Source organism: Sus scrofa, chromosome 5 (genome assembly GCF_000003025.6).
Source record: "Sus scrofa isolate TJ Tabasco breed Duroc chromosome 5, Sscrofa11.1, whole genome shotgun sequence".
Taxonomy (NCBI): domain Eukaryota; kingdom Metazoa; phylum Chordata; class Mammalia; order Artiodactyla; family Suidae; genus Sus; species Sus scrofa.
In genome coordinates this window covers 85,845,711-85,859,289 of record NC_010447.5, presented here as the reverse complement: position 1 = coordinate 85,859,289, position 13,579 = coordinate 85,845,711, and the positions used below count along the sequence as shown (strand labels likewise).

Sequence of the window (13,579 nt, the reverse complement as noted above, 5' to 3'; positions counted from 1 at the left end):
AGAAACAACCTAAATGTCCATCAACAGAGAACTGGATAAAGAAGATGTGGCACGTATATACAATGGAATATTACTCAGCCATAGAAAAGAAGGAAATAATGCCATTTGTAGCAACATGGATGGACCCAGATATTATACTGAGCAGACAGAGAAAGACAGATATATGATATCACTTATAAGTGGAAACTAATAAAACTGATACAAAACAACTTGTTTATAAAACAGAAACAAACTCAAAGATTTCAAAATTAAATTTAGGATTACCAAAGGGGAAATCAGTGGAGGGGGGATAAATAGGGAGGATGGGATCAACATACACAAACTACTATATACAAAACAAAGACCTACTGCATAGTGCAGGGAGGTTTACTCAACTTTCTGTAATAACCTATGGGGTTTATGTGTTGGGGGAGGGAGGAAGAATGGATACATGTATATGTATAACTGATCCACTTTGCTATAAACATGATGCTAATACAACATTGTAAATCAACTGTGCCCCAATCAGAAACAGACTCACAACACAGAGAACAGACTTGTGGTTGTTAAGGGGCAGGGGAAGGGAGTGGAATGGACAGGGAAGTTTAGAGTTAGTAGATGCAAACTTTTACATTTACAATGGATAAGCAATGAGCTCCTTCTGTATAGTATAGCACAGGGAACTGTATCCAATCACTTGTGATAGGACATGATTAAAGATAATAGGAGGAAAAAATGTGTATGACTGGGTCACCTGGCTATACAGCAGAAATCGACAGAACACTGTAAATCAACTATACCTTAATAAAAAATTTTAACTATCATGGGGGAAAACAAGAAAAAAAATACCCCAATAAAATTTTTAAAAAGAAAACTGAGGCTTGGAGAATTTACCCAAGGATACAGAGCTAGAATCTGGCAGAGTTCATGATCTTATAGTACAGATTCTGGCCTGTTTTAATTTCCTAGGGCTGCTATAACAAATCACCATACATGAGAATAGCTCTATAGTCAAAACAATAGAAGTTTAATCTCTCAAAGGCCTGAAGGATAGAAGGCTGAAATCAAGGTGCCAGCAGGACCTGACTCCCTCCATAGGCTTCAGGGGAGAATGCTCATATACCTTCTGGTGGTTGTTAACAATCCTTGGAATACTCTGGCTTTGGAAATACCACTACAATTTGCCTTCATTCTCCCATGGCTACCTTCCCTTCATGCCTGTGTCCAAATCCCCCTCTTCTTACAAAGACACCAGTCACACTGCATTTGGAAACCACCTAACCCAGCATGACCTCATTTTAACTTGATTATATCTGCAAAGATTGTCTTTCTAATTGAGGTCTATGACAGATTCTAGGTAAACGTAACTTTTGAAGGAACTTATTCCACCCAACACATGACCCCAGTTCTTCTCCTTTATTTGGAAATATTCTTTTTTTAATGTTTTTAATTTTTAAAATTTCATACATATCTCTTTCAACAATTGAACACTAGGAATGTCTGAATAACACCCCCTAGAGTCAGATATTTATTTTTTTCTTCTGAAGAAGGCTTTGTGTTCTATCTGCCTCCAGATTTCTCAGATGTCTTCCAGAAGACAAATCTACTAGCTGATCAGGAGCCTTTGAAACACACCACATTTTGTGTTAATCCAGTCCCAGCCAGAGTTCACCTTGAACTCATAGCTATTGTAGCCACTCCCTAGAAAAAATGGGCAGGCATTGGAGAAATGTCCAGATCTTTGCACTGAATCAATCTAAAAAAAATCTTTTTTATCAGGTTCTGGTAAGTTGGGCTACTTGAAGACATTTACAGGAGTTCTACTAGAATTGTTTTAGTCATGTCAGGTTTGATCATCTTTGTTTTGACCAAGTTTCTGTCCTGGTTGAATGACATGGTTCTAGTATTAAAGGTATTTTATGCAGCTATGACTATACATTGCCCCTTGACCTTTGTGTACAATGTATTTAATCCTCACAACTCCCCTTTTGAAATAGTATCAGTTTAATCATACCAGGAAAATGACATTTCAATAGAATAAGAAATCTACACAAGGTCACAGCTAATACTCTGGGGATTGAAACCAGATGTTTATGACTCCAGAACCTGGGCGCTAGTCTCTTGACCTGGTCCACAGACATCAAATGCTTTCAGCCATGTCATTTAGGTTTCATTATTTCTTGCTTTCAAAATATTTACCTAAAAATACATACAAAATTATGAACAAATTTAATAGTAGCTATCAACTCCTATTGAGTCTGCTTCTATGGACCAAGCATCTTATAACATTGAGGTTGGAAATATTCTCCCTGGTGTAATGAAATTAGAAGTCAGAGAGTTTTAGATCACAAAGGTGACAAATGCTAGGCAAGGATTCAACCCAAGTCCTACTTACTCCAAAGCCTGTTCTCTCAACTACTTCATATATTACTTTCTAATGTCAATTCCTTAAACAAAAAGCATAGGAGCTCAAAGTGAGGTTCATTTTGAGTGAAGGGATTGGAGAAAGACTTCTTGCAGAGCTGACACTAGAGATGTCTTAAAGCATGAGAAAGATTATGATGAACAGCTAAGGAACAGTAAGAGAAGTCTGAATACTCACTTATCCATTCTTTCAATTTGTTTTATGGAGCACGTACTCTGTTCTAAGGCTCTGCACTGGTGACTGGGTGAACACGACAGCCATGATCTCTGCCCTTGTGTTGCTTGCGGCTCCTGGGAGAACAGACAATAGTCAAAGAAAAATGCCAGTAACTGAACTCACGACAAATTATTTGAGAGCTATGTAGGACACAAAATACACTGAAGAAAAAGAACAAGGGGAATATTACTTAGTGAGAATCAGAGAAGCCTTCTCTGAGGAAGTGATACAAAAACTGGACCCTATATCTGAGAAGGCATCAAAACTTCAAGAACAGGGAGAAGATGGCTCCAATAAGAGGAGTCTGCAAAGCTCTGAGGTTAAGAAAGAAACTCAATACGAGAGACCAACAAAAAGGCTATAGTTACAACCCAAACAAAATATACTGGCAGGTGACCAGGGTGGTGGCTGTAGAGATGGACAGAATGAGAGAGAGAAGGAAAGAGAGAGAGAATTGACAGTTTGTCTTGATGGATTAGATAGAAGAGGAGAAAGAAGAGGAAGAGAAGGGAACAAAATAAGGATGGCTCCCAGCTTTCTGGCTTGAGCAATTGAGTGGAGGGGGTACCATTTACAAAGAGGGGAGAATGCCGTAGGGATGAGGCAGATGAGATGAGTGAGGCACGTCCATGTAAGGAGGATGATGAGAACAACATATGGTGGTGCATTTTGCTGATTATAGATAGAATGGATGGTATGGCACTTAAGTTTCTTACAACCTGACCCCCTTCACTCTCTCTTTTTCTTTCTCCTCTTTCTCTTCCTCTTTTTTTCTCTCTCTCTCACACACACACACATACAATCCTGTGATACTGTTCCCCATCTTAATGTTGCAAATTCCTCCTCATCTATACCTGGAGATGAAAAAAGTAAAGGAAAGAAAGGTTATGTGGATAAATTGTTCCCAAATGCAGCTAAAGATAGCTCTGAACAGGTGGATCTTGGTGACAGCAGCTTTTGCAATTTAGAACATAATTTCTTTCCCATTTTCATCAAGACCACCCAGCCAACAGTCTCTACCCCTTCAAATCATTCTAACATCATTGCCAGATTCATCTTCTGGGGGAAATCAAGTGTACATCACATTATTCCCCTGTTAAGAATCTTTCCCCAGTTTTCTAAGCCCATCAGGAAGCTCCTGCTGTTCTCAAAAGCTACAGAGCCCACCAGAGGGTAAATCGCTGTAAGTGGGAAACGTTCCTTTTAAAATTTTAAGATGAACTAGAAATATACAAGGAAGGAAGGGGATCAAATAAATATGTTCACCTGGATATGACTCACACAGCATTTGTAGCTAAGAACATGTTTGATGGTTTCTGTCCTAGCAGTCTGGTATGCTGCCCTGAAAGAGAATTGTCTATCAATACAATCATTTAATATGTTTGTTTTTTTGGAAGATGGTATGTGGGAGAAAGCCTGAGACAGGTGGTTGTACTATATTTACACCTGGCTGCTGTTTTTCCTTCATAATTGAAAGTGATGCTACTGGTGATAACTTCTATCTTTCAGTGCAGGTGTGCATAAAAAGGCAGATATGAAGCCTCCACATACACCACTTGCCCCTAAAGATGGAACCTTGATTTGTGGGCTCTCACAGCAACGCTGTCCAGTAGCACCTCCTGCAATGATGGAAATGCTCTCTCTGTGCTGTCCCAGGACTTAACTATGAGCCACATATAGCAATTGAGCACTCACACTGTGGTTAGTGCAACTGAGGAACTGAATTTGTTTTTCACTTTGTCCAGCTTTAATTAGAGTCGCCATGTGTGGCTAACGCTACCATGTTGAATACCACAGTTCTACACCTACCAAGGTCTTTTTTTCTAGTTCTGAGTCTCCTCTTTGTGTGTGCGCATTTTGTTTATGGGTGGTTTGATTTCTTTCTGAGGCTGCTGTAACAAATGACTATGAACTGAGTAGTGTATAACAACAGAAATGTTATTCCTTTACTGCTATGGAGCCAGAAGTCCAAAATCAAGCTGTCAGGGTTGGTTCCTTCTGCAGGCTTTGAGGGAGACTCTGTTATAGCCTGTTCCCTAGCTCCCAGTGGCTGCAGGAATCCTTAATATTCCTTGGCTTGTAAAGCATCACTCCAGTCTCTGCTTCTGTCCACACATGGCCTCCGTCTCTGTGTCTGTTTTTGTCCCATCTCCCTTTCTCTCTTACAAAGAGACACTGGTGTTTGATTTAGGGTCGGTCCTAGATCCACAATGATGTCAAGATCCTTAACTTAATGACATCTGCAAAGACCCTGTTTCCAAATAAGATCATGTTTACACTTACCAAGGATTAGGACTTGGACGTCTTTTGCGGGGACAAAATGCAACTCACTACTGAAATATTCTGCCATTTTCTTCCACAAGCAGGCTTTTGTATGCTTGCATAGGGATACATATTACCTTTCCAAACAACAATTTGCATGCTTATCCTCATGCTATCCAAAACCACAAACACACTTCTTTTCCCCTAGCTGATCTCCCTCCTACAGCCTTCATATCATGAGCCATTTTGATACTTTTATATTCAGTCAATTACATTTTTAATTGTTTTCTAATATTAAAGGTGATTCCTTCCTTGGAAACAGACTTTAATTTTGTTTTTAAAAAGCAATGGGGAGTTCCCGTCGTGGTGCAGTGGTTAACGAATCCGACTAGGAACCATGAGGTTGCGGGTTCGATCCCTGCCCTTGCTCAGTGGGTTAACGATCCGGCGTTGCCATGAGCTGTGGTGTAGGTCGCAGACATGGCTCGGATCCAGCATTGCTGTGGCTCTGGCGTAGGCCGGTGGCTATAGCTCTGATTCGACCCCTAGCCTGGGAACCTCCATATGCCGCAGGAGCGGCCCAAGAAATGGCAAAAAAAAAAAAAGCAATGGAACAGGAAGTTTCTTGTGGCAGAAGGGGTTGAGGATCTGGCATTGTCACTGCAGTGGCTTTTCCTGCTGTGGCATGGGTGGGAGCCCTGGCCCAGGAACTTCCACATGCTGTGGGTGCTGCAAAAAACAAAATAAAAATAAAGCAATAGAACAGAGGTCTCAGGACATTATGAGAGGATTCAAAGAGTTCCTTTCCTACCCTTTTTGGATTCTCTACGTGGAAAAATATTAAGCGATATCCAGATAGCACCCAGCATTGTTTCAGCCATCTGCATGTGACTTTTTTTTCTTTCTCAGGTGTAGGAGGATATATGAACATTTCCTGCCACTTTTTGTGGAAAGAAACAGCTTCAGACACCAGAAGACTGTGACTCCAGGGAAGAAAGGTGCCCTGACCCCATTCCTAAGTCCCTTGGAGTGAATCAATTGGTGCGGTAAGATCCAGCATAACCCCATCATTTTCTCTGAGGTGGGATGAGCGGCCATTTGGCTCAGTTCTTCATAACAACTCTATATTTAGCAAGCTGGCACAATTTTTAGACAGAGATTTCTCACAAGAACTTGGCAAACATTCCATGTTTCCTTTGCTGCAATATGTAGAATTGATATTTCTAACAAAATTGCTCACACGTCTTAGGGTAACCTGTTTAGTAGTTGCAGTTTGTTAATGTTATTTTTCTCCCCAAAGCAAAAGGAAAAAATGATTTATGCAATGACACTGGAGGCTGGGGAGGTGACCACAGATCTCCCGGAAAACCAAAGCCTGTCAAGTCTTCCGTGCTGGGGTCTCTCATTCCACACCTTCCCATCCAGCCTCCCACCCATTCTGGAACCATAACCATGTGCCTACAAGAAATGTCTGTATTGAAAGACCCCGACTAGCCTCCCTGCTCAAGGTTTCCCCTTCCCATTCGCTGTGCACCCCCTACCAACTTCATCTAATAAAACATGAAGGCGTTTATATATTAGCAACTGGGTGGGAGGGAGGAGGGAGGCCCTCAGTGAAGAATATACTACTTTTTCTGGATTTTGCTCTATACTTGAACTATTTAACTAAATATTTTTAAAATAAATTTATAAACACTATTGAGTCTTAAATAAAATTTTTAGAAGACTAAAGCCACTTGCTCACACATAATTAAAAGATTAAATTTATTTTTATTTATTTAACATTAAAAATTTTTTAAACTTGTAGTTCAGTCGTGTTCCAAACTCCTTTGCCCAACACTCAAGATTCTAAAACTCCACCCTCTCCTTCCATTGACTTCATCTCTCACCTCTGCCCTTCACAAATCAAATTCTTGTGTTGTTATCAAATATTTACCATTATTGAATTTCAATGGCTTTATACTATATATATATATTTTAAGATTAAATAAGAATGGCTTTCTTATTTAATTTTAAAAACTATTCCATCAGGTGGTTGTTACTTTTTTTCCCATTTTACAGATAAGGAAATGAGTCTTAGAAATATAGAGAGGCTTTTTGCTCCAAATCACACAACTGTTAAGTTTGAATCCAGATTTGTTTGATATCAAAATTCACATTCTTAACCTAAGCACAGTGTCAGGAACAATGGTGGTATTCAAAATCCAGTAGTCATATGGGGTATAATCAGGTACAATCACAGTCTGTTCCATCCTGCTTCCCTGATTTGGAAAGTCCTCTCTTGAAGACTTCAGTGAGCATCACTGGATGAACACACAGATTGTACAACACAAGAGTGAACCATAATGGAAGTTCCCATTGTGGTTCAGTGGTAGTGAGCCTAACCACTATCTATGAGGATGAGGGTTCAATCCCTTGGCTCACTCAGTGAGTGGGGGATATAGCATTGCCTTGAACTGTGGTATAGGTCCCAGATGCAACTCGGATCTGGTGTTGCTGTGGCTGTGGAGTAGGCCAGCAGCTACACTACAATTTGACCCCTAGCCTGGGAACTTCCATGTGCCATGTGTATGGCCCTAAGAAGACCAAAAAAAAAGAGTGAACCATAACATAAACTTTGGGTTTATGATATGTCAATATAGGCTCATCAATTGTAATCAAAGCACCACTTTGGTAGAGAATGTTGATCATAGGGGAGGTATGCACGTGTAGGGGCAAGAAAAATATGGGAGATCTCTGTTATCTTACACCCAGTTTTGCAATAAACCTAAAATTGCTCTTAAAAAATAAACTCTTAATTTGAAAAAAAGAGCATTAGATAAATTATACTCCCCTGAAAGCCAATGGTAAGGATTCTGGTTGCTATTGTTGCAAAACACAGTATCTCAAAACTTAACAGCGTAACATAACAGAATAAAATGTTTTCATAACATAACATAGTGACATTTTATTTTAACATAATAAAATAACACATTTTAATATGTTCACATATTCTGTGTCTGAAATTCCAACAAGGCCCAGTGGTCATGGCTTATCTTTGCCCCATGACATTTTAGACTTTATCTGGAAATACTCAAAAGCAATGGGCCATTCAATGGCTGGGGATGGAATGATCCGAAAGTGCAACCAGATGTCCAAGGTTGTTTACGAACAAGGCTATCCACTGATGCTCTCTGTCAGCTGGAGGTTTCACAGGGAGCACTGTCTGGAGCACCTATTCATAACTTCTTCAGAGTAACTGGACCTCTTACTTGGAGACTAGTCCCTCTAGAATGAATATCCCACGTGAATTGGGAAGAAGTTGCATGATCTTTTCTAACTTAGCTTCAGTGGTCATATGTCACTTCCTGTGCATTTGATCTGTTAGTACAGATTCATTCAGACTGGCTCAATTCAGAGAGAGGGAATGCAGACCCATCTCTTCGTGACTGAAGAGGTGTCAAAGAATTTGCTTACATGTATTAAAACCATGACATCAGTATCATCCATCATGAAAGAATAATTTCAGTGAGAGGCTGAGCACCTATTGCTAGAATTCAAGTACTAGAAATGGTATCGACACGAATGCTGAAATCACCATGATGATAGTTTAGGGAGCAAAAAGGAAACCTATGAACCAGTTGCCAGAGTCTTCAGAACAGAAATTTGAAGGAGTTTCTTAGATGGGGGCAGCAGGGAGTAGCAACAAGATGCAGAGGTAGAGGATGTCTTAACCAGATGGTGGTTATCATTAAACATAATAAGGAATCATCACAATCTGTTTCCTCCTGCCTCCTCAAAGGAAGGGGATTTTTCCCCCTCATAAGAGCAGAAAATTAATGATCCACCAAGGCAGTGCATATCTAAAACAATGCCATCTTTACCTCTGATCCCTGTGACATTAGGAGAATGAAGAATGGCATGATTTTCTGAAAGGGCTGCAACAGATTCAGGGCTCTCTGAAGAGAACCAGAGGTCAGGGACAAGAGTGTTGTGATGACATCTGAATTATTTACAATGGAACCCAGATTCCAGAGTTTCTGGTAAAGTGAGTTAGGGAGGAAGACAGCAGAAAGAAGAGTTATAGAAGATAAAATGTAGAAATGTTATGGTTGCAAGTAAAAGGAAAATACACAGAGAATTAAATCAAAAGGACATTTACTGTACCTAAGGAGAAATCTTGACAGAGATTGGGCCTGAGTTCCTTTGATTCTACCGATCTATCATCTAGTATGTGTAGCAACGTCTCCCTTCATCATACAAATATGTCTGATCCAGCTACATGCCACATCCTCAGAAATTAGCATCTACCCTTGAAGCAAAGTAAGAAGAAGCAAAAAAGACTTTTCTCCTCACTTGCCTATTTTTTTAATGAAGAAGGAAAGCTTACCCATAAGCCTTCAGCTGACTTCCCTTAAATCCCATTGTCACATTTTCATCCCTATATCAATCACTGGCATGGAGGAAGGATAATCATGCCTTGAACCAATCACGATTCACCCTGAGGCTGAGCACGTTGCTACCCAAACAACAAATCATGTCAGCAAGGAAAAGGCACTAGCTGCTGGGAAGGCAAGCGATAGTATCTGTCAGGCTGAAGGATGGAGCTTCGAGTACTGTGGAAATGGGAATGTCAGGACAGCAGGAGTAGGGAAGGCCTCAGTTTACCCAGCTACAAAAAGAAGCACATGTACTCACTAATCTCCAAGTTCCCTCCAAAACTGAGTGCCTAATCTCCTGTCCACGACAGTTATCACACTCGTAACTTTTCTTTTATTATGGATATTTCCTTGTATTTTATCTTGCCAACTAGATCACTGCACCTTGGTCTCAGGGACCTTGTTTGCTTTGTCTTTCTGTTCCACATGATCATTTTACATTTGAGGATGAAAGCAAGGCACAGCACTCTTCAAAGCTGCCTAGCTTTCTTTATGAGGCCAATCTGGTTTTCCCCCAGTACCTCCCCAATGTTAGAGATGAAAAGATGTGTTCCTTGTTTCCCTATATATTGAGCATTCACCATGTGATTCCTGCTCTTGTAAAATCTGAGAAAAATGTAAGAGAGACTGGCATAACAACTCTTAAAAACAATAGGCAGGCACCTGGAACGCCGTGCTGCATCTTTAGACAGAGCAGCTGTGCTTCCTCCACTGTATTCCAGAGAGATGTACCCAGACGATGGCCTGGAAACACCAGAACAGAAATTTATTTTTCTCCTTGTAGACTGAGTTATAAAAAGCTAGTGGACAACTGAGGGAAAATGATTGACAAAACAGCAATGGAAGAGGAGGGTAGGTAGGGAAGCTGGACATTTCTTTTTGCTATAAAACAAATCACAAATTTGATTATCATTTAGACTTAGCTAAACTGTCACTAGTCAATGAATATTTTAGGTATGGATTCATAATTTTTAAAACTTGCTGGAGTTTCTTTCCAGTTGGATGGTTTCCTATGAGATTCAAAGAGACAGAAATGATCAGATAGAGTGGATATTTGTAACATGAGAGAATACGTGTAGTTCTAAATTTAACTCAGAGTGTTTGAGACTTGATATTACAGTTTTCAAAGAGTATGAGAACAGGTGGACAGAGAATTACAGAATCCCATAATCTCAAGGTTGGAAAGGACCTTAAAAACCATTAACTCCAACCACCCTTCCAGTGTTTGGATTCCCTCTAAGACCAACCTTGCCACATCAACATCCAGTGAAGCCTGAGCATCTCCAATGATGTGAAGCTCACCATCTTCCTAGACAGCCCAGATTACTAAAGAAGTCTTCTTTCTATTAAATATATGACTCTATGGAGTGTCCACCTAGATGACCTGTTAAAAACGACTGAACAAGGACTCTTTCTTGTGAGAGTCCTTCAGTTTGGGAAAATAGTAGCAGGATCCTTCTGAATCTCTGTACTATCATGCCACTTTTGTGTCAATGGTTTCTTTTTGTTTTCTTCTTCATGTACAGTGCCTACAGATGCTCACAATTCTTATGTGAGAAAATAAGAGCAGATTTTTATCCTCTTGCATCTGAAATACTCCATAATTTCAGTGACTACATTGACAAGCTACAGTGTGGCATTATCAAAATATAACTTTGTTTTGTCTCCTACCTTCCTTTAAAATGTAATCAGAGATGGTAAAAAAAATTTTTTTCCTCACTCTTAAGTAATAGATATTCTTAAGGTCGCTTTAATTGCAAACATAGACTCAATTCAGTAATGAAAACGTCTACTTCGAGGTGTTAACCAAAATCATCAACTTGGTTGGGTCAGCTTCATGCTGGAAACCTGCAACAGAAAAGGGGTGGTGGATTCATGTCCTTGTGAACCGTGGTGGGGTGGCTGGCTTCTCTCTGTTTCTCTACTTGCTAATTTCTAACTTTCCAGAGTTAGAGTGGATAAGATGAAAGAAACAGTCTTAAATCATAACCTGGCTTTGCTCCCTCTGGGCTTGGCAGGTGTTTAATGCTTTTTTTTTTTTTTTTTTCCTTCGGTGGATGTTTTTGTACTCTCTGGCTGAGAATTCCATCTCTGAAGCCTATTTTCCTGAAAAATCTCTTGGCCCTACCATATGTATCTCTGCTTCACTTTGTTGTCTCAACGATTATTATTTGGGACCTAGAATCCAGCCCTCTCCATCATGTTCTTGCTGTTGGGGTCATTCCTCTCACACAGGTAGATAGATTAAACAGGACTCAGGAAAGCCCCACATCAGCTCTCTCTCTTCTGTATGACCCACCTGCAGTCCACTCCTCATCTCAACAAATACTGGCTATAGCAGCAGGTCGTATGTAGTCACCTGTATCCTTAGGTATGAGTCAGGCACCAAGCCACCCCTGACTAAGCTCTGTAGTGAGCAAATACTGTAAGTCTCCAAATGGCTTCATGGAAGCTCCGGTAAGGGGAGCAGCCTGTGGAGAAAGTTATAACTTTTGCCACAGTAATTTCCTGCCCACACTGACCCCCTGCTCCAGGTTCTGATCCGATTTGTAGCTATTCCTTTGTAATTCTCCATGCAGTGATTTATCTAACCCTCACTTCGGTCTCTATTATCTATTAAACTGGAGCCCAGGATGAACCAAGGCAAGAAGAGTCTCACTCTAACCTGCTGTTTCATACTCATAAACATGTAGCCTGAAGTCTTATTAGCCATCTTACTCTTTCAAGACACACTGAATGTATTCTTTGCCATTTTCCGTATGGCAGACTGCCAGTGTTCTATGAAATCTGTTCTTCCTTTCTTCTTAGTAAAAACAGTTTCAGCTTGTTTCATTACCTTAAGGTAGAAGATGCATTTTTCCTGTCTGCTTGGCAGCTAGGAGTGGCCCTGGTGTTAAGTTCTCACCAACAGAATGTAAGTGGAAATGAAGAGTGACCCTGTCATCCCATGTGTTTAGGAAATCATGAGGTTCAATTCTCTTTAACGTGGAGTGAGCACACCTCACACTATCTCTCCCACTTATTATTATTATTATTATTATTATTATTTTGTTTTTTTCTTTTTAGGGCCACAGCATATGGAGGTTCCCAGGCTAGGGGTCTAATCAGAGCTGTTGCTGCCGGCCTATGCCAGAGCCACAGCAACGCCAGATCTGAGCCGCATCTGCGACCTACACCACAGTTCACGACAATGCCAGATCCTTAACCCACTGAGCAAGGCCAGGAATAGAACCCGCAATTTCATGGTTCCTAATTGGATCGTTTCTGCTGCACCACGAGGGGAACCTAAAACTTTTGGGCAAATTATATAAAGCAACTACCAGAAGACTCTGAAAAGTACACATAAGAACATGAGGACAGATAGGAAGTTCAGGACTCCATAGCAACATAGTGTTGTTTGTTTGTTTGTGCCTCTGATGTATGTTGGCTTGGGCTCTGGATCGGCCAAAAATGGAATCACAAAGAGGAACTCCAAGAGAAGCTCATGTTCTCTAGTCAGAGAACCTAGAGAGGTAGTTACAAAGATCTAGGCATGTGTCAAAACTCACAGGACTATACAACCCCCCAAAATGAATTTTACTACATGAAAATTAAAAATAAATTTTAAAAAAGAAATCAGTCTTCTTCCAACACTTTAGGAAATTGGCATAAAACCGAGCCATTCTGCCCACGCAGGCAAGGTTACCCCCTAGTGGACGGCAGAGGAATGGCAGTGGAGAACACCCGGCAGTAACATCTGGAAGCTGTGTTTTCTGTAGTGACTTTACCTCTACCTTACCCCATCAAACCGCTAACGCGTTTCACACGGGGAACAAGTAAGGCGTGTCTGCCCCTTCTCTCATGGGTGCAGACAGCTGTTTAAACTCAGGCAATGTGTCATCCAAGCCCATCTGGACTGTACTGAATTTAGATTCTGTCATACAATATATTTGCCATTCCTCACAAGTGAGTCACATCTGAAAATTTAATACCAGAAAAGGCATGGATAAATATGTTCATTAGGACCACAGAGAGAGCCACAGGGCACTACTGACCTTTACTTCAAGGAGAAAAGGAGAGAATATAGAGAATGCTTACTGAAACATGAAGAACTGAAAAAAAAAAAAAAACTTTTTGAGTGGAATTTCTATCTGGCTGATAGCAATGAGTTTAATTGTCAAACAAATTATTAATCCATCGAATTACGTCAGGTCTAACTTATTTTTCCCCATTTTATCCGCAAGAAAATAATGGGAGATTTTCATTAGTGACTTGCTAAAATGCAAATATACTCTGTCTC

At 40.3% G+C, this 13,579-nt stretch overlaps 1 long non-coding RNA gene across 1 annotated transcript in view; it reads right to left on the bottom strand.

Annotated features, from left to right (window-relative positions):
* Positions 1-13,579, bottom strand: part of LOC102160458 — a 569,575-nt gene that overhangs the window by 182,296 nt on the left and 373,700 nt on the right. Inside the window, exon 4 of the long non-coding RNA XR_002344204.1 lies at positions 2,582-2,694. This is a non-coding gene — a long non-coding RNA (uncharacterized LOC102160458). The remainder of the gene's footprint in view (positions 1-2,581; positions 2,695-13,579) is intronic.